The sequence below is a fragment of the Canis lupus genome, chromosome 31 (assembly GCF_003254725.2).
Source record: "Canis lupus dingo isolate Sandy chromosome 31, ASM325472v2, whole genome shotgun sequence".
Taxonomy (NCBI): domain Eukaryota; kingdom Metazoa; phylum Chordata; class Mammalia; order Carnivora; family Canidae; genus Canis; species Canis lupus.
In genome coordinates this window covers 8,080,580-8,100,904 of record NC_064273.1, presented here as the reverse complement: position 1 = coordinate 8,100,904, position 20,325 = coordinate 8,080,580, and the positions used below count along the sequence as shown (strand labels likewise).

At 35.9% G+C, this 20,325-nt stretch overlaps 1 protein-coding gene and 1 long non-coding RNA gene across 7 annotated transcripts in view; one reads left to right on the top strand and one right to left on the bottom strand.

Moving 5' to 3' along the window:
* Positions 1 to 20,325, bottom strand: part of ROBO1 (roundabout guidance receptor 1) — a 1,126,854-nt gene that overhangs the window by 871,623 nt on the left and 234,906 nt on the right. The gene's annotated exons all lie outside the window — the stretch shown is intronic.
* Positions 861 to 18,534, top strand: LOC118353040 (uncharacterized). Its single transcript, XR_004811176.2, has 4 exons — positions 861 to 968; positions 10,830 to 11,004; positions 17,524 to 17,638; positions 18,332 to 18,534. It is a non-coding gene; the product is annotated as an uncharacterized LOC118353040 (long non-coding RNA).

The following is a 20,325-nucleotide window of genomic DNA, read 5'->3' as shown; positions in this document are numbered from 1 at the left end:
CCACATCCACTTTATTGCAGGGCTTCAGTGGTTTCCTATTATCTACAAAATAGAGGGCAAAACTCTTAAGCAAAGTTCTTTCCCACTTTGATTCCCCCACCTCCACAACATCAAGTAGAGGATAGATTCTGGAACCACACAGCCTGGGCTTGAATTCCAGTGTTGATGCTTGACAGTCATGAGTTGTTAAAAAATAATTAGTATTCCTGGGGTGCCTGGGTGGCTCAGTTGGTTAAGCATCTGACTCTTGGTTTCAACACAGGTCATGATCTCGGGGTCCTGGGATCAAGCCCGGGGTTTGCACTCAGCGAGAAGTCTGCTCAAGGATACTCTCTGCCCCTCTCCCTGCTCTCTGTCTCTCAAAAACAAACAAACAAACAAACAAACAAACAAATATATATATATAAATTATTATTCCCTCAATGCCTCAGTTTCCTAATTTATAAAAAGTGCTGACATAGAAGGGATGTGGTGAGGATTCAAAAGTCTCAGAAGAATACCTAGCATTTAGAGAAGAACCACAAAATAATAGATATTCTTATAACTTTATTGTCCAATTATTACAGCTCTTTGTGCATAAACCTCCCAAATGCAAACAATTCTGGACTCCCTGCAGTTAAGTATATATCTTCTTTAATGTACAAAAGTAAATGTAGGGAAATACCTTTATACTTGGTGTTTCCATTATCTGGTAAACTCCTACTCTTCCTGCAAAATCTTTCCTGGCTACCCCAGAGACTGTTAGGCATGCATGTGTCTTCCGCTCTCCTAGAATAAGTACTTTAATTAAAGTATCTGTCATAATGTATTGCAACCACTTCATTTTTACTGTCTGTGAACTCATTTCATCTCTCTGTCTCCAGGAAAATGTCTAATGTTCCAATACTCTTCGATGGCACAAAAGGCTAAATGAGCAAATGGACAGTGGAATAGCTCTTTATTTTATTCTTTATAAAACAATTTCACGAGTAAGTACTAACTCCTGGATTGTCCAGCAACATTTTCAGTAGGATGTCGGGGGCTCACCTATATCAATGACAGCTCCCAAATAGGTTTTTACCAGTACGTACAATACTTGGGATTGATGGATAATAGAGATGACAACCACAGTCTGACTTTCTGTTTCCTGGAGACCCTTTGTTTTATTTTCCCCCATCAGGAAAGGGTATAGACTGAGAGTATAGCTGAGGTTTGAGTTGACATCTTAATCTTCTTCATTTCCCTAATACCAGGGTTTGAAGTCTATGTCATTAAGAGAGCTTTAACTCTCAGCCTTCACCTCAGCCTTCTGGTGTCACCTGGCCTAAGGGCTTAATAGGTTCCTAAGCCCTTAAGTAAATAATTTAAGGAATTTACCATTCCTCAACTGAATGAATTTCAGAGGCCCATGGATAGGGCATCTCATTTGAACATTCATGATTCATTTCTCAACATTTAGCAATTGAGAAATTAATGAGAAATGATCATTGTATATTATTTTCCTTACGTAAAAAAGAGGAAAAGGAGGAGCGTAACTTTCCAGTTGTTTTAAAGATAGTACTATTTAAAATTGTAGAAAAACTGTGAAGATATTAAAAAGCCAGTAAAAACACAAAGTGACTAAGGAGTTAAAATGAGTCACCTAGTGGGCATTATTACCTTCTATGGGACAGAAAGATTAATACTTACATATGTTAGCCCTTTCTGACTACAAAATAATCCATCCTCTGTTTTTTTTAACTAAAGAAAAATATAACAATATGTTAAAGTTAAAGAAAAGAAAAAAACCCTGAGAATTATCTACATCTGTATAAAAATTAATAAATCTGTATAAATAAGACCAAAATGAATCTTTGAGTGACACAATTTGAATAATCTCAATATGGGATAATCTTAATATAATTAGCATGAAAGAAATACATTAATGTCCAATGTTCTTTGTTTCTCATGGCTTCACAAATAGGGATTTTATTTTCCCTTAAAATATCATCATATTACTAAAATGTATTTTTAAACATTTTAATAATTTATTCATGAGAGACACAGAAAAAGGCAGAGACACAGGCAGAGGGAGAAGCAGGCTCCCTCCAGGGAGCTTGATGCGGAATTCGATCCCAGAACCCTGGAATCACGATCTGAGCCAAAGGCAGATGCTCCACCACTGAACCACCCAGGCGCCTTAATGATAGGGACTTTAAATGACATTGCAAACAAATGTCTTCTTAAGGTTTCCATTGTTTCATAAAACAACCATATTCTTCAAAATAAAAATGATAAAAATCATAACCAAACAAAAATAACATTTTTCATGGTTTTTTAAAAATATGCGTTGCTATTTAAAAATTATACCATACAATATTTTGAACTTATTATTGGGGAAATAAAATCCTTTTGGTTTGGAAAACACTGTGATGAATTAATATCCTCAGACTGTTTTACAGAGCTCTAATTAACTGCTAAAGTCAATAAATACTATTCTATGAACCTAACGGACATACTCTGAAAATTAAGAAACCACCATCATTAAATCTTCTAAGAGTCATGTACTTGAAACAAAATAGATTTCTTAGTTTAGACCAAGATCTATATACACTATATACAATGACAAGGAAACCAGACTTAATTTGTTATGAATCACCCTTGGATGCTTTATGTCTAACTTTTGTAGAAATCAGTTAGCATATCCGTGATCCCCAAGATCCTATTGGATCTCCCTTTCCCATTTTCCACAATAATCAATAATGAAGAACAAATGGCTGTAGCCCTAAACATTTAGGCTTCATATTCAATATAGATAAGTAATCTTAAGTGATCTAACATACAATATTAGTATGTAATTTGCATGTGTATATTTAGTAAAAAATAAATCTGAAAAACTACACATGCAAGCAAGTACTAACATATATCGCTATGGGTGAAACTATCAGTCAAAAAAATTTTGTTCAAGAGGGATGCCTGGGTGGCTCAATGGTTGAGCATCTGCCTTCAGCTCACGGAGTGACCCTGTGGTCCTGGGATGGAGTCCCACATCGGGCTTTCCGCAGGGAGCCTACTTCTACCTTCCTCTGTGTCTCTACCTCTCTCTTTGCGTCTCTCATGAATAAATAAATAAAACCTTAAAAATTTTTTTTTGTAGAAGGATTTCAGACTTACAACTCAAGAGACATAACTGGCAATTCCAATTCTGAAGTCAAAAAAATATGGATTTAGCTCTTCCTTAACATGAGTTTGCATATATAGTATAAACATTAAAAAAATGGACATAAAGGACAGGTCAATAATATCACAGATAATGATCAGAAAGAGTTCTATACTGTAAAGAAAATAGATGATACTTCTCTGTTGTCATTGTTCTTTTTTAAAGACAAAGTTCTACTCTACAAACAGTTTAACCAGATATTGATACCAAACTGCCTTTGTTTAGTCATAGCTTTCTTCTGGTTATGTGTAGGTTGTCTTCCCACCCCTCCCCCCCCATGTGAGCAGCATATTTTCTTCGCCCACTCTCTCCGAAGTCACCATTCCTAGTGCGTGGCAGCGCAGTACAAGTACTCATGAGTATATTTCTGTAGGTGGAGATTTTACACAGTGTGTATTTCAAAGGAAGCATTCACACACTAAGGAAGAATGTGGCAAGTCTTCTAACAACTCATTTCTGATCTTTGAAGTGGTCTCCCTTAAGGACAGATCCAAATAATCAATTTTGCCTTGGTGCAAGGAGACTTTAAACCCCACTTAAAAATTGAGATGCCTCATTATTTGTTTTCATATTTTATTACGAGTTCATGCACCAGCCTAGGCTTAGACATTTTCTTCAATGTAAATGTGATTATATCATTTGCTATTAAAGGTTTTCAACACTTTTCTATCTTTACTGGGGAAAAAAATTTAAATTTTGGTATGGTATATGTGCTACTTCATATTTTGGCCTCCTAAAGGGATCTCTCGGCTGTCCTTGCCTTACAGTGTGTGCTCTGGTCAAACCCAAGCCATATAGTGCCCTCACTGGATCAGTACCTTTGTACATGCTATTCCTGTAATGACTCCCTTCCCCGGACCTCTCTGAGGTGGGTTCCCCCTCATCTAAGAAACTCACTTCACCTTCTGACACTAAATCTTTTCTGAACTATTTCAGTTGTTTTGACCACTCTCCTTAGGCACATATATGTTTAAGAAAGAAGAGCCAAAGGTGCCTGGCTGGCTCAGTCTGAGGAGCATGTGACTCTTCATCTTGGGAACATGAATTCAAGGCCCACACCAGGTGCAGAGATTACTTAAAAACTAAGTAAAATAAAACTGAAGGAGGAGGAGGAGGGACACCTGGGTGGCTCAGTGGTTGACCATCTGCCTTCAGCTCAGGTCATGATCCCAGGGTCCTAAGATCAAGCCCCTATTTCCCTTTGCCTATGTCTCTGCCTCTCTCTTTGTCATGAGTAAATAAGTACAATCTTAAAAAAGATTGTACTTATTTACTCATGACACTGAGAGAGAGAGAGACAGACAGAGAGAGACAGGCAGAGGGAGAAGCAGGCTCCATGCAGGGAGCCTAACGTGGGACTCGATCCCGGGGCTCCAAGATCATACCCTGGGCTGAAGGCAGCGCTAAACCACTGGGCCACCAGGGCTGCCCAAATAAATAAAATCTTTAAAGGAGGAGGAGGAGGAAAAAAGCCCACACAGATACCTAAGAAGTGAAAAAGAGAAAGTGAAAAGAGCTAGAGTAAAGGAGGGGGTGAGGAGTCCAGTTGCTGGTTAAAAACCTTTCTGGGGTTATTCAGGCTGACCTGAATTACAATTACAAAGGCAATTACAAAAAGTCTTTACCCAGCATCCTGCAACGGGGAAAGCTGCCCTCCTCACACCAGACTTAGTACACAGCTGATGCACCGGCACTGCCTAAAGGGACTTGCAACCAATGGCTCAGCCTCTCTGGCTGGCATAGTGCTCCTTGCATATTTGTGTCCCTAGGCTGGGCTCCTTCATCCAGAGACCTATTTGAGGTGAAATCTTCAGCTGAGGCCTCCTTCAGTGCCTCTCCCTTAGCCTCCTTTCTGAGGGGTCTGGGGTCTGCAGAGAAGAAGGAGAATTCTTGATACTTCCTCCGCTCTTAGTACTCTGTCACTCTTCTCTTCTACAGCTCTCTACCCACTCCATCTCCTTCTCATAGAACCACCTGAGCCTTTTGCTTAGGGCTCCCTTAATGATTCCATGGCCCCCAGGTCTATGCAGATCCATGCTGTTCAATGGGAGAAAACCGAAAGGGAGGGATGGAGAGGCACTTTCTCCAGTTCCAGCCTCATGCTTGTATTACCTCTGTAAGTTATCAAAGACTTGACTATGAACTTTCACTTTTGGCTTACTGATTAAATTAACTATTCTAACACTTAGAAATTCAGCCCATCGTGCTCAGCTGAGCTCTTGACAGTAGGATGGTAAGACAGCAATGGCTTCCAGGAACCTTCTGTACAATTTGGAGAGGGCAATAAATGGAGAAGCAGTAGAACTGCCTATGAAATTTTACCCTGGCTCTCAATGTCATGGATCACTGTTGCCAGTAATTGATTTGCTCAATTCATGACATTCTAGAGTCTTTAGCAAATACATAAAAAACTGGAGAGCAAAGTTGAAAGAGTGACAAAAAATTGATGGAATTGTTTATTCTTTTTCCCAGTAAGATAGGTACCCTATATTTACTTTGGCCATTTTTGGGGGGAGTGAATCAGTTTAGAGTTCTGATGGAATCTTTCTTCTATAGGGCAAGTGAGGTAGTAAGATGCGGAAAAATACAATGGCTAGGTTTTCTTAGAAAATGATTGAATCTTGGGATCCCTGGGTGGCGCAGCGGTTTGGCGCCTGCCTTTGGCCCAGGGCGCGACCCTGGAGACCCGGGATCGAATCCCACGTCGGGCTCCCAGTGCATGGAGCCTGCTTCTCCCTCTGCCTCTCTCTCTCTCTCTGTGACTATCATAAATAAATAAAAATTTAAAAAAAAATTTAAAAAAAAAAGAAAATGATTGAATCTTAAAGATTTTATATTTTATATCTGTATTTTATATTATGAAAGCCAAAAAAGAGAAATTACCAGATTCCTAGAAAAAATAAGGAAGGAGGTATAGTGATCCGAACCCTGCATGGACAGTTAAGCCTGCCCTGGCCCTAGTGTTTTCAATGATAGGTTTGCAACTTGAAAATGGCTGTTCACATGAACAGGGGAATGGGCACTTGCTTTAAGGCATCTGCCAATACCTACAGCAGTAGTGAGAATAGAGGCCATTAAATTCTAGCCTAAATACTCTAGGCCAGCTGTTATTTTTCAACTGTCACTCACATTTGACGTTTCTTCAAAATATAGGGTATACCAGATATCCTACCTGTCAAAAAGACTACAGCTTGGAGACCCCTGAATTTGAACTGGGACATGTTTTGCCCCACAAAAGAGGTAGTAGAGTGCAATCTAGAGTTACATATTTAAACTTCTGTAAACCATTTATGAGTTATTTTTTCCATAAACTTGGCAAAGATATTTATCTTAACATTGCATGAAGTAGCATGAGACCCACAACTTAGAAGCTCTTTAATTCCACCTGGAATTAAAATATGTATTTGGGAAACTGATATAATAGTTCCAAAATAACTTTTCAATGAAAAGTCACATGACCAAATCCTCAAGACTATTATTATTATTAAAATTCCTGGTTGCAAGTCCTTGACAGTCATTTCAAGCCAGAAATTTCGTGCTCAAATCAATATTAATTTGAGTAACTAGATATTTTAAAGTATAAAATAAATCCAATGTACTAATATGCAAATGCAAAATTTTTGGAAGACAACAGGTGTCAGGTATTATCTAAGTCAGGGCTTTAGTAAACAGATCTGGAATTGAATGACTACAATGGGAGAGAATTGCTGAAGAGAGTAAGAAAATGTACGATATTATGACAATGATTCAAGAGCACAGGCTTCTTGGCTTTATGGGCCATACATACACACTTCCTCTTTTACTACTTAAAATTCAGAAATACATTTCCTACAAAAACATGAAACATTATTTTGGATTTAAAACTTTATAAGTCCAAACACAAAAACAGCACTTAAGGGCTATACTGTATAATTTATAATATGTATTAAATCTCTACACTGAACATTTTAAAAAATATTGATAGATTTAAGCTAAAATTTTAAAAATTGATATGCTAGGACCTGATGATATCTGTAGACATCTATGTATATATAATTTCTTTTATAAACATATTTTTTATATACAAAATTTAATTTCTGAAAGGATCAAATTAACCAGTGCTTTCTGGTCACTCAGTGTTTTTTCTTTTAATTTAAAAATATCTGAAAATATGTTGAAAATAAATTTTACATCAATTTAATAGAGGATTTAAAATCAAAACAATTATGAACTTCACACTGAAGATTAGTTTGAAGATCATGGCAGAAATTATGAAATTCTTAGTCTTGTGTACATGTGGCTTTTTGGGTTCATTACTCTAAAAGTCATACAAGATCTACACTTTGATTTAAAAAACCCATGAAAAATAGCAGCTGAATACCATAAAACACAAACTTTGGACTGCTCCAAAAATTGTTCCCAAGTTTTTTTTTCCCCTCCATGCTTCACACTTTTTTTCAGCAGACAGCCGAATTTAAAGGTGAGTTTTTTTGTTTTTTAAAGGTGAGTTTTAAATATAAAGTCAGCATGAAACTTACATGAAAACTTAGAGAAACAGTCAAAATAAAAGAGCGAAAAAAAGAAAAAGCCACATGAAGACTGTAAATCATCCAAAAATCACTAAAATTATTCCTTTAAAGAAATAATTCTTTTTAGCTTCAATAAAGTATTACAATTAAAAAAAAAGAAAAGAAAAAGGGCCTTTAAGAAAAGATATATTTAAAAAAAGAGGAAGATGGAAGGAAGGGCAAATTTTAAGACAAAATAAAAGGATGAGAGGGGAGCTAACACAGTTAAAATAAAAAACAGCTCTACTCCAAGGGCAGAAGTGAAAGGTGTAAAGAGAGGAATCAAGAGAAGACAGCACAGATTCAGCATACTCAAGTGTGAGGAACTCACACAAAGCGAAATGAAAAAACAAAAGTGTATAGTTATGCGGGACATTATAGAAGGGAAAGACAACATACATTCAACATTCGCATGATTGGTTGTCATAAAAAATGGTACAAAAATATAAAGGAACAGAAAATAATAAAAAAAAAACAGGCAAGATACAAACTTTCATTAAATGAGCACCTGAATCTACAGATCCAAAGAAAACAGATATTCCAGAAAAAATTTACATGAAATGAATACTCTGTGGATCTTTGACCTGGAACCCCATATATCCTCATGGCTAATTCATCCACATTGGTGCAGGAGGGCTTGGTTCTCATCCAAAGGAGTCGAAGAATCTCGGAACAGCACACAGCCAGCAGAGTGACAGAAGTTTATTAAGCAGAGACACAGAGAAAGCTCTCAGAAGTGAGAGAGGTCCCAACAGGGTTGCCACTGGGGGGGGTTTTATGGTCCATCTTTTATGAGAACCTGACAGGGAATTTGGTAAATTTCTTATCAATATCAGAGTGGATTTGTAAATTTGTCTATAGTTAGACCAAACCCAGTGGACTTGTAACCATAATAGTAACAAACAAGACGCTTTTGTAAATATCAGGAGCCCAAACAAGGTGTTCCCTTCTCCCAGGTTAATATCTCCTGCATAATATTTCTCAACATCTGGGGCTTCTGTGAGCCAAGTCAGGTAGCCCAGGGCCTTGAGATTGTGTTGTCTTGGTTTGAGAGGGAACTATGGACACCTTAATGACATATTTCTTTGTGGTCTGGTGAATTTCTGTGATTACTAAGAAGCCATTAAAGGGGGGATACTCCCTAACATTTTGGAGCTAGGGAGCAAGGTTTACTTTTCTGTTTTACTGTCTTATCTCTGTTTCCTTGGGGTGGGTAGGAGCCTGACTCTGAGGCCTTTCCCTTATCTTTCTCTGTCTAGTGCCCTCTGCCCCTAACTCATTCCTACAACATAACCCCAGTAAGAAGTCTTCCCTAATGATCCTTCATCAAACAGCATCACCACTTACAGCTGATTCATGATTCCAATACTGTTTTTACATTTTTTCCCCAAAGTACTGAGCACTATCTGACATGAGAAGGATAGATAGATAAATAGACAGACATATAGGCAGATAGATATTTGCTTATCATCTTTCTCCTCAATTAAAAAGTATGCTCCAAGAAGCCAGCCTTTTCCTCCTTACACTATTATATCACCAGCAGCTATGCTTGTACATCACAGGTATTTAAGTAAGGATTTTTTGAACAGATAAATTAAATTTAATACTTTTAGTAAATAAAGAAGCATACAGTAATCTGGGCAGAAATGGGAAGATTACATTCAAGAGGGAAATTTATATTGAGCTGAATTTTCCAGAGTAATATTTGATTAAAGACAGAGAAGCGAGGAAATACTTACCCGAAGTGCATCCTGGCAATTTGCTTCTTGACGATAGATAGGAATTTACAAAAATGTTTAGGCAATACATAAAGAAATTAAACATTTCAAAAATGAAATCCTGGTAAAAAAATTGGGGTAACCTATTTAAAACAAATCTAAGGCTAAGCAACAGTACAAATTATGATTATAGAATACAGTGGGAATGTTATAAAGACACTATGAACATATTAATCAAATTCATGATAATTAAGATAAAGGGGAGGAAAGGTTATGTGCAAAGGTCCTGATTTCTGTCATCCATTGCTGGGAACTCGTACTATCTAAATTTGAAATATGAGGTTAAAATGATTGACTTTTTTGATGGGCATTAAGGAGAGCACTTGATATAATGAGGACTGAGTGTTGTGTGCAACTCATAATCTCTAAACTCTACTTTTGAAACGAATAATATACTATATGTTAATTGACTTCAAATTTAAAAAAGCTTGAATTTTTGAAAAGTTTTTCATAATCTTGTTTTCTTTAGTTTTAGAGGCATTTAGTTTTGGGAACTTATATTCCATTTGTTTCTTTGTTTCTGTATGTTTATGTTTCTGTATGTTTATGTGGCTCTATTCTTCCAATTATCTATATTGCTAACAATGTCTCAGTTTTCTCAGCTATTAAATGGGGATAACAATAGGCTTAATAATAAAAATGTGATAATTATAAAAATTACTAATGTAATACTAGCACTAATTGCATAGGGGAGTAGGAAGATGAAATAATTGATACAATGTAAAGACTCAAAACCTGGTCCGGCTATTATCTATTTGTATAATATGCATGTTAAAGATGATAGTTTATTTTTTTTATTTTTTTAAAGATTTTATTTATTTATTCATGAAAGACACACACACACACACAGAGGCAAAGACACAGGCAGAGGGAGAAGCAGGCTCCATGCAGGGAGCCCTATGTGGGACTCGATCCCGGGACTCCAGGATCATGCCCTGGGCCAAAGGCAGGTGCTAAACCGCTGAGCCACCCAGGGATTCCCAAGATGATAGTTTATTAAGAGGATGATTTAATAACAGTGAAACTAAATCTTTGCTGCTTAATTTTTTATGTAATGAGCACTTATTATTTTTGTAAATATGAAGAGTATAAATTATGTTATTAACTAAACAATAAGTAGAAAAATTTCACTGTTTCATTGCAGTAGGTGATAATTATATTTATTCCTGCATAATATCTGTCATAGAGAAAGTACACTAAGGTGTGTATATATTTTTTATTTTGTTTCTTTCTAAATATAATTCTATTTAAACCCATATAATGATTTCCAAAGCTAGTTGTGTACTACTTCCCCAACTTTAAATTTTTCTTTTCTTTCTCTTACAGAAAATTTATTCGTAAACAACAGCCCTATGCTCTCTAAAATGTCAGTGTCTTAAGGACAACCACCTGTATTTAAAATATTTTCCTTTAGTCATTATTAATGGGTAAATGGAGAAGTAGGAGATTGAAGAGCTCAAGCTGTAAACAAAGCAGTGTTTGGAAAGACTTCTAAAATATGGTGAGGCTGCCACCTTTGAACAGACCCTCTTTCTCAGCAAGGGTAAAGCAATACTGAGCTGACATCGTTCAGCTAGTCTTCCTACTCATGATTAAATAATCCTTGAGGATGTATAATGAGCAAATTCTTTTATTTCTTCAAAATTGAATTTCAAATTCACTACCAAAGTCTCCTATGTTTTTTTTATTTTTCTTTAACCTAGAACCATTTATATATGCTTATAATTTAAAACATACATGACATTAAATACCTCACCACATGAACTTATCAACCTATAAAATAATGCTGTTTTTACTTGGTGTTTATTCTTGTAATTATGGTTAACTGAAGAGTGTTGATTGTAACTAATTAAAACCAAGAGTAACACCCATACTATTATCTTTTATAAATGAGATAGTATTCATTCGGACCACATGTGCATCATAAAGATAACAATAATACTGCTAAATATTAAATCAATGACATTTATTCATGATAGAGAATAAAACTGGCTATTTCCCTGAAACTGCAAATGAACAACAAAAAAAATCTTGGGACATGTTGCCCTCTAGTGGAATTTTTAAAAGACACAGTTGAATTATATTCGGTGCCCTTCCATTACTTGAAATACAAAGTTTATCCAATACAAATGTTAACACAGATTAACTTCTTTCTTTTAAATGATAGGTATTATAAAATACTTTCATCAATTTTTGTAATTGACAGGTTTTATTCTAAAAATTCAAAAATTGTTAAAAAAAAAAGTCTCTCCTAGCCATTAAAAACCAAGAAGGTGTGATTTCACATAAAATGAAAAGTAGAAACAAGAAACTCAGGCATATAATTTCATTTTCTTAGGATTTTTGCCCAGGAATGCTATCCAAGCTGATACTGTAAAACTATCCTCAGAAACTCATCTCTCTACAGCTTAGGATGACTAAAGGGTATTTTAGTTTCTTGGTGGAAAACCGTAACTTGAAAAGCCTATTATATCAACAAATAAGAAATAGCATTCATAGAAATATGAAAGGAGTAATTTTAAGAAGCATCTTGTGCCACCTTTTGATTTGTTTTCAAAGTATTTTATTGTGCTCTAGTTCCATCACATTATTTTTTTTCAGTTTATAGCTTCAATACATATTGATAAAGATACATTTTCCTAAGTTACTGTCTAGGATAAAAGAGGTGAATGCAGAAGAGTATATAAAGTATCTTCTATTTCTGATGGGCATTTTAAAATGTTATCATTAATTTACAAGTTCACATCATTTTTTGATCCCTGCTTCAACCTTACTATTGCTTATCTCTTACAATAGTTAATTTAAGCACAGATGTGTTTAGAATACAAATACTCTTCAAGAATTTGTGCAGAGTCCTTTCCCTAAAAAACAGTTTTAAAATATGGTAGCACAATTAATTGTGCATTAAATGTTTGTGACTTCACTTACCCTATGAAACATTATACAACAAATATTTAGTCAACTATATTTCTTATTTACTCATTAACAAATACTTCCATTTCAAAACCAATCTTTAAAAGCAATTTAAGCTAGGGAATTTATAAGACAATCAAGAAGTTATAAATAAAATAAAATTAGCCCTGAGCTATTGAAAGAATGATAAATATATCTGTAATGCATACTGAAGTTGAAAATGACCTAAACTTGTATATAAGAAAAATCTATCCAATCATTTAATTCCTCAGTTCACTTTTTTAGTTCATTTTGTCCTTTTTTTTTTTTTTTTTTTTGGAAGTAGATGGGGTATATTTATTTTTTCTTATAATCATTTTCGTTTCATATTTTCACATTACAGAAATGTAATGTATGATTACATACTTATGATTAAGTGCTCACAGTTCTCTTTATTCAGTTTATAATTAAGATCAGTGACCACAAGCAAATAATTAAACACAGATATGATTAGTAATCTCTCTTAAAAGTAAAACATCAATAAAATAAAGAAATAAATATTGTGTTATGGTTATGTGAGTTTAGCCATGGGACATGTCAAATAATTTCATTAAGTACAAAAGAACAGAGCTTTTGGTGGACCTGGCAAGTTTTAATTTGTCTTCAGTGAGTAGCTGGGCTTAATTTCTCATTTTCCACTTCCTTTGCCCCTGTAATGGTCCGGCAAGACCTTGACCATACTTTCCCCTCCTCCCTGGTTGCTTCTGGCTCCATATCATTTTTTCCAGCAAAATCTGACATGAACCCCATCACTAACATAAGTTAAAGTTCTATTATTCAAACTACCTTCAGAAAGTGTTTTTTTTTTTTCCATTAACAGATTTTTAAGTGGGAAGGGAAGAAAGGGAATAATTGTGAGGTCTATATTCAAATAAGCTGAGAACCTCCATGTGCTTTACCATAGTTTTCTACTTAGAACACTTCTAGAGAAGTTAAATATTAAAGGAGGATAATGGGCTAATACTTCATCAGTGTCAAGGTCCTATGCATTACCAATGCATTTCTGTAAGAGGATTCTAGCAACAAAACAGGCCTATGAGGTGAAATTTAAAGAGACCATCTCCAACTAGCCACGCTCTACTGGTGTACTTAAAATATGTCTTTCTGTCTCTGTCTCTGTCTCTCTCTGTGTATCTCTCTCCTTCCTCACATCACACCACCCATCCACATGCCCTAAAAAATGATATACATTTGGCTAATTTTTGGAGACAACATGCCTCCAAAGCAAGGTTTGGCAAGCCACAGCATAGCCCTTCACCTCTTTCGGTAAATACATTTTTACTGGCATTGTCATACTCTTATTTATGATTGCCTGTGTCTGCATTCCTGTTACAATTGTGGAGTTGAAAGGTTTTGTCACAGACTGTATGGTTCACAGAGCCTAAAAGATTTACAGAAAACATTTGTCCAGCTCTGCTCTAAAGTATTTTTGTTTTCTCAACCAGTACATGAAGCTCTCCATCAATGACTTTTTCACTGACTTGACACAGTTCTAGAGATCCTGGTTTTCATGTTCCAGAACAGAGCAGAGAAGGCTAATTCTTGGCACTGATATCCTCTAGGGAAATACAGTATGAAAGCAAAATCTGATACCATGACTCTTCAAGCTAATAATACTGATGACCCTTAGAATAGAGTGACTCCATGCCAATTTGTTCATTCTGTCAATGGACAGAGCAGCCATGCAGATCAAATGAGGTGAAAGAAAAGCAGTCAGCTATTTTCTCTCCATTCCAATCCAAATTTTTAGGATAAAGTAGGATGAAATTTTCACATGTCCATCAAATTCAGTTAAAGGGTTAGTTTTTTAGTCTGTAGTCATTAAATTCTTTTCCATATGGTGTTCATATTAGTTAGGCAAGAAGTATTCTTTTTTTTAAGATTTTATTTATTTATTTATTTATTTATTTATTTATTTATTTATTTATGATAGAGAGAGAGAGAGAGAGAGGCAGAGATACAGGCAGAGGGAGAAGCAGGCCCCATGCCACAAGCCCGATGCCGGACTCAATCCCGGGACTCCAGGATCACGTCCTGGGCCAAAGGCAGGCGCCAAACCACTGAGCCACCCAGGGATCCCCGGCAAGAAGTATTCTTAATGCCACCATTGCAGATACATATACATTAGTTAGGCCAGCAGTATTCTAAATGCAACCATTGCAGATACACACACATACACACTCACACACACACACACACATATATGTAAATTTTTTACAAACCCAATCTCTCTTTATCTCAGATACACATAGATATGTATATCTATGTATATACATATATGATGTTTTTCACAAACCCAATCTCTATTTTCTTAAGTCTCTCAAGATACATGTTTTCAAGACCATGCAACTACCACTTACTAATAATGATTATTTCCATTTCAACTATATGCAACAATTTTCTTTTTTCCTTCAGTTGTGTCTAGGAAATATGCACAATTGTTTTAGGTAACATTACACTATATTGAGTTTAAAAGGTAAGGCTGGACATAGCTACTTGAATCAGCTAGCTCCAACTGTAACACACATCTGTGTAGAGACAGCATAGTCCTTTGCTTACCTTCTATGAATGAAGCTAGTAAAACTCAGGGGAATAAAGCAGTGATGCTGTCCCATGATACAGAAGCTCTCATAAAACAGGGAAGCTGATGTTGAGTACCCTCAGCTAAGTGACTTCAACACTTCTTCATTTATCCCGTCTCTATAAAGAACAAAATCATAAAAGCCCCCACCGGTGCAGAAGATGTGTGTAGAGGGAGTGACATCATACAGTAAGATGAAGAAATAAGTGAAAAAGCAGCAACTACCAAAGCATGTTTATAACTTCATGATTGTTTCAGGGAAATCTGTTTTCAGTCTATTGTATAAAATCATGATAAATGGAAGCATGTTTTTCCCATCGTCTTTGAAGACAATGGTCATTATCTGGATTTGTCTATAAAAACTGAGTAATTGTAATCTGTTCAACAAAGATGCCTTTCAGTTGGGATAAACTTTAAGAGAATGGCCATCTTATGGTTGGTGAAGGAAGTTTTATGTTTTTATAACCAAAATTTACCAGCTTTACTTTTACAAGGCAGAGGAGTTTGCTCTGGAGTGATAGAACGTCAAAGGCCTGGATTCCTTGAGGTCTTATAAAACTGTGTCTTTACATAAGCCAATAAGTGATGTTGCTCTAAGAATTCTGAAGACTTTTTAAATATTTATTTATTTATTCATTTATTTGAGAGAGAGCAACAGAGAGAGAAAAAGGGAGCAAGCCAGGGTATGTGAGTGGGGGGGAGGGGCAGAGTGAGAGAATCTCCAAGCAGAATTCCTGCTAAGAGCGGAGCTCCATATGGGTTTCCATCCCGGGACCCATGAGATCATGACCTGGACTGAAACCAGGAGTAGGAAGCTTAACTGACTGAGCCATTCAGGTGCCCCTAGGTCATATGTTTAATATCAAAGATGAAATAAACATTATAATAGTCACATATAAGAATCTACCAGTTAAATTTAGACATAACATTATAATGGTATTGAGTCAATTATATTAATTCTACTGAACATTATATATGGAAAAAATTATATATATTTTTTTATCTATCCCTTGATTTTGTGAGGTAAATTTTATTACCCTCTGGGCATAAACTTTTATGGAAATATTTTTGGCTAAATATCTGCTAATTAAATGAGAAAATATTAGCAAATGTCCAGATTGTAATATAAGTGTGCAAAAATATTTTCACATTTTTGTTAAAAACAAAATGTAGGGATGCCTGGGTGGCTCAGCAGTTGAGCATGATCTGGAGTTCCTAGATCAAGTCCCACATCAGGCTCCCTGTGAGGAGCCTGCTTCTCCCTCTGCTTGTGTCTCTGCCTTCTCTCTGTGTCTCTTATGAATAAATAAATAAAATCCTTAAAATAACATTGTAAAATGCTAAAAAACGATCTATTTTCTGATCATTTTTCCTGTGAAGAATGCATTATTATAGGACCTGAAACCAAAAAAAAAGTTTCAAGGTATCTTTTTCTAAACTTGAGAATTGGAAAGAAAACTAAATCTGTTTAGTTTAAATTCCACTAAATGTGGAATGCCTGCATTCTCCCAATAAAAAATTTGAGTGAATTATTTTCAATGACTATTACTGATAGATTATTCCATGCTGTTTCAGGTAACAATCAAAGGGATCGTAATATGAATGGATATTTATCTGTTAATTGTCTTAAGCATACTGGAATGGATAATACAGATTCCACATTTCATGCTGTCTTCCCAGAGTTCTGTTCAAAATTTTGTTCTTATTTCCTGCTTCCCCAGACAGACACCCACAACTGCAACAATTTTACCAATGATACCAAATCTTTAGTAAGACAAAGTAGCTTTTGTGTGTATATGTATGCATCTCTGTGTGTGTGTGCACGTGCACGTGTGTGCATGTGTACTCAAGATGCTTGACAGGGCATCTGAAATTCTGGTGTAACTTTCTATATACACCAACTGTTACATAATTGTAATAGAAAGTATTTTTATTTTATTTCATTTTTTGTATTTTATTTCATTTTTTAAAGAGTGCTTTTTAAAGATTTTATTTATTTATTAGAGAGAGAGACAGCACATGCAAGAGAGAAAGAGAGGAAGAGAGCAAGAGCAGGAGCAGAGAAAGAGGGAGAAGGAGAGGGAAAAACAGACTCCCCGCTGAGCAGGGAGCCCAGTGTGGGGCTCGATCCCTGGACCCTGGGATCATGACCTGAGCCAAAGGCAGATGCCTAACCAATTAAGCCCACCCAGGCACCCTGGCACTTCATATTTTATAGCTCTTAAAATACTTTACAGGTGCTAACAGTATTTCCCTATAATAACTTTTTGAATATTCAATCCCTGAAAATGATGTTATTTTTTTAATGATGTTATTTTGAAATGAACTCTTGTATAATTCACTATTGAGATGGAACTCGTGTTAATTTGCTACATAAAAAGTCATTGTTAACTGAAAAATTCACCTCTACATGAAGACATTCTGATTTATTAAATGTCTTTCTATATGTTTTTCTTTTCTTTTAATTAACTTTCTTGTTCTGTTCAGATCCTCTTCAGTCTTCTAGAAAAGAACAAGGAGGGACAGTGAAGGAGGAGAAGAAGAATGAGAGAAGACAGAGCAGGAAGAAAAGAAAGAGGAAAGAAAGGGAGAAAGAAAAGAGGTAGGGATTTTACCCTGGCCTTCAAATACTGGTGGTCTGGAGGAAAACGAATGAAATGACAGCCTAATATCAAGGGGGCTGGCTACTTTAATTCAGAATAGGGTCATCAACTATCATGGTCATCAGCCTAACAGTCTCTCTACTAGAGAACAGGTGGAAGAGGAAAAATAAATATGAAAAGGACACACAAACTTTTGCCATTCATTTTTTTTCCTCCAGCAAACAAATGACAATAACATAAGAGGAAAGGCTGTAAGGAAGTAATGTACTCAGTGGGGGGTTTACAGAACTATGCAATTATTTGTAGTTATAATTGTAAGATACAGTTCAGAGAAGAGTTAGCATTGTAGGTGTGCCTTAAAGGATGGGCCCCACAGGTGGGTACAGGTAAAAGAAGGAATTCCAGGCCATAAGAACAGTGTGTGAGGGTGCAGACTGAAGATCATACCAGCGGTATCTGGAGAATAGTAACCGACTCAAGTAGAACAAAATGTAAACCATAGTAAGAGAGTTAGTATTAAGATTGGAAATCTATTTAGGGAAGAGATTGAATGAGTAAATAAAAGTAGGAACAAGCAAAATGGGTTGAATGTAACCCATGACACATCAATAAAGTTTCAAAGAAAAGTTATAGAAAAATTATGAAATGAAGCAATTTTTATTTATGTATTTATTTAACAATTTTTTAACTAGGCTTCACACCCAGCATGGAGCCCAATGTGGGGCTTGAATTCACGACTCTAATATTAAGATCTGAGCTGAAATCAAGAGTTAGATGCTCAACTGACTGAGACACCTAGGCACCCCAAGTTAAGCTATTTTAAAAAAGAAGTTGTGAGTTTGGTTTTGAATATGCTGAATTTCAAACATCATGGGGACATAAATAAACATTTATACTTTAGGTAAGTGAAAACATGAACCTGCTGAATAAGAAAGAATTTGAATTTGCTATCCGTCATCCATATACCTGAGCCTTGAAAAGTTACAGAGTTCATAGAAGGTTGTTCCAATTATATGTCAGGTAAAACACACTGACAGTACTTTCTAGGGGTGTCAGTCATACCAATCAATCAACTGATACTTGCAGAGCTTCTCTTGAGACCTAGCACTGTTTTTTCATAATGAGCTAAAGGCACATGATAGATCATACCTCCAGAAATTAGACTTAGGTGTATTAACCAGTTTGTTAGAAAATAAGTAAGGAATATTATGGTGAACAAAACTAGGACTATGCCTTTCATGACCTAATAGTATGACAGCTTGGAAGGGGGCTCCATAAAAATGTTGCCTAGAAGCTGTCTACTAAGATCTCTATAGGCTCTGCGCATGATCGTGCAGGAGCTTTGAGTACACATAAGGCTGGTTGAGATGGTGGAGATAGTTGGATCGGGAGAAAGCTTAGGAAAATTTTATCTGATCATCTTAAATCTACCAACAGATTTTGAGTTAGCAGTTTCATAGTTATATTTCAATAATATTTTAAGGAATTCTAGTTCTATTTAGCCTCCAAATCTTATAAACCTTATACTACAAACAAAAAAGAGGGAGTATGAATCTGCTTAGTCTTCTATTCCACTAGCTGGATGGCACTGCTGCCACTAAGGGTCATAGCAAGTGGATAGAAATTTGTGGGAAAGGTCTTCAGACCTTGCAGCAACCTTTCCAAATATCCATTCCTTGTGTTTTGAGAATTAGAAGTACAGAATAGTTTTGATGGTCCTTTTAAAAATTTGTTTATTTATTTGTTTGTTTGTTTGTTTATTTAGAAAGAGATAGAGCATGCACAGGGGATAGTAGAAGCAGAGAGAGAGAATCCCAAGTAGGCTCCATGCTCAGATCAGCACAGACCCTAACGTGGGACTCGATCTCAGGACTGGGAGATTGTGACCTGAGCTGAAACCAAGAGTCAGATGCTTTACCAACTGAGCGACCCATGCATCCCCTGACAGTCGCTTTAAACACTTTATTAGTTTATTGTATTGTTTGTCATAGAGAAAAACTGATGTATTTTTAATATTGCAAATCTGTGTATATCCACATTTTAATTTCTCTGAAATGACATGGTTGTACTTCTGTGATGTTGGCTGGTGGTAGTGTGGTCTTACGAATCTTTACTTTTTCTTTAAAACACAATGTTTAGTAATACTCATGAAGGTACTCTTCCAAAATCCATGGTGTGTTATGGGCTCAACTGTCCTTGCCATATTCAAAAGGTGGGGACCTAATCCACAGTTCCTCAGAATGTGAATATATTTGAAACAGGATCTTTAAAGAGGTAATTAAGTTAAAATTAAAATGAGTCATTAAGGGTGGGCCCTAAATCCATATGACTGGTGTCTTCATAGGAAGAGGAAATTAGGGCACAGACAGGCAGAGGGGAAGAACCTGTGAAGACCCAGGGAGGTGATAGCCATGTAAAAGTCAAGGAGACAGACCTTAGAAGAAACCAACCCTGCTAATACCTTGATCTTGGATTTCAAGCCTTCAGGATTGTGGAAAATAAATTTCTGTTGTTAACGTCACCCAGTCCAACATTTTGTACAGCAGCCCTAGCAAACTAATATGCATGGTAACAAAGATACAAGCTCTGAACTGCCATGGCTCAGTGGAATGTAAGCAATGTGATCCACCTTCCTATTGTTTGAATAAATGCATTTTTCATTTCCATGAAAAAACTAGTTTTCCAT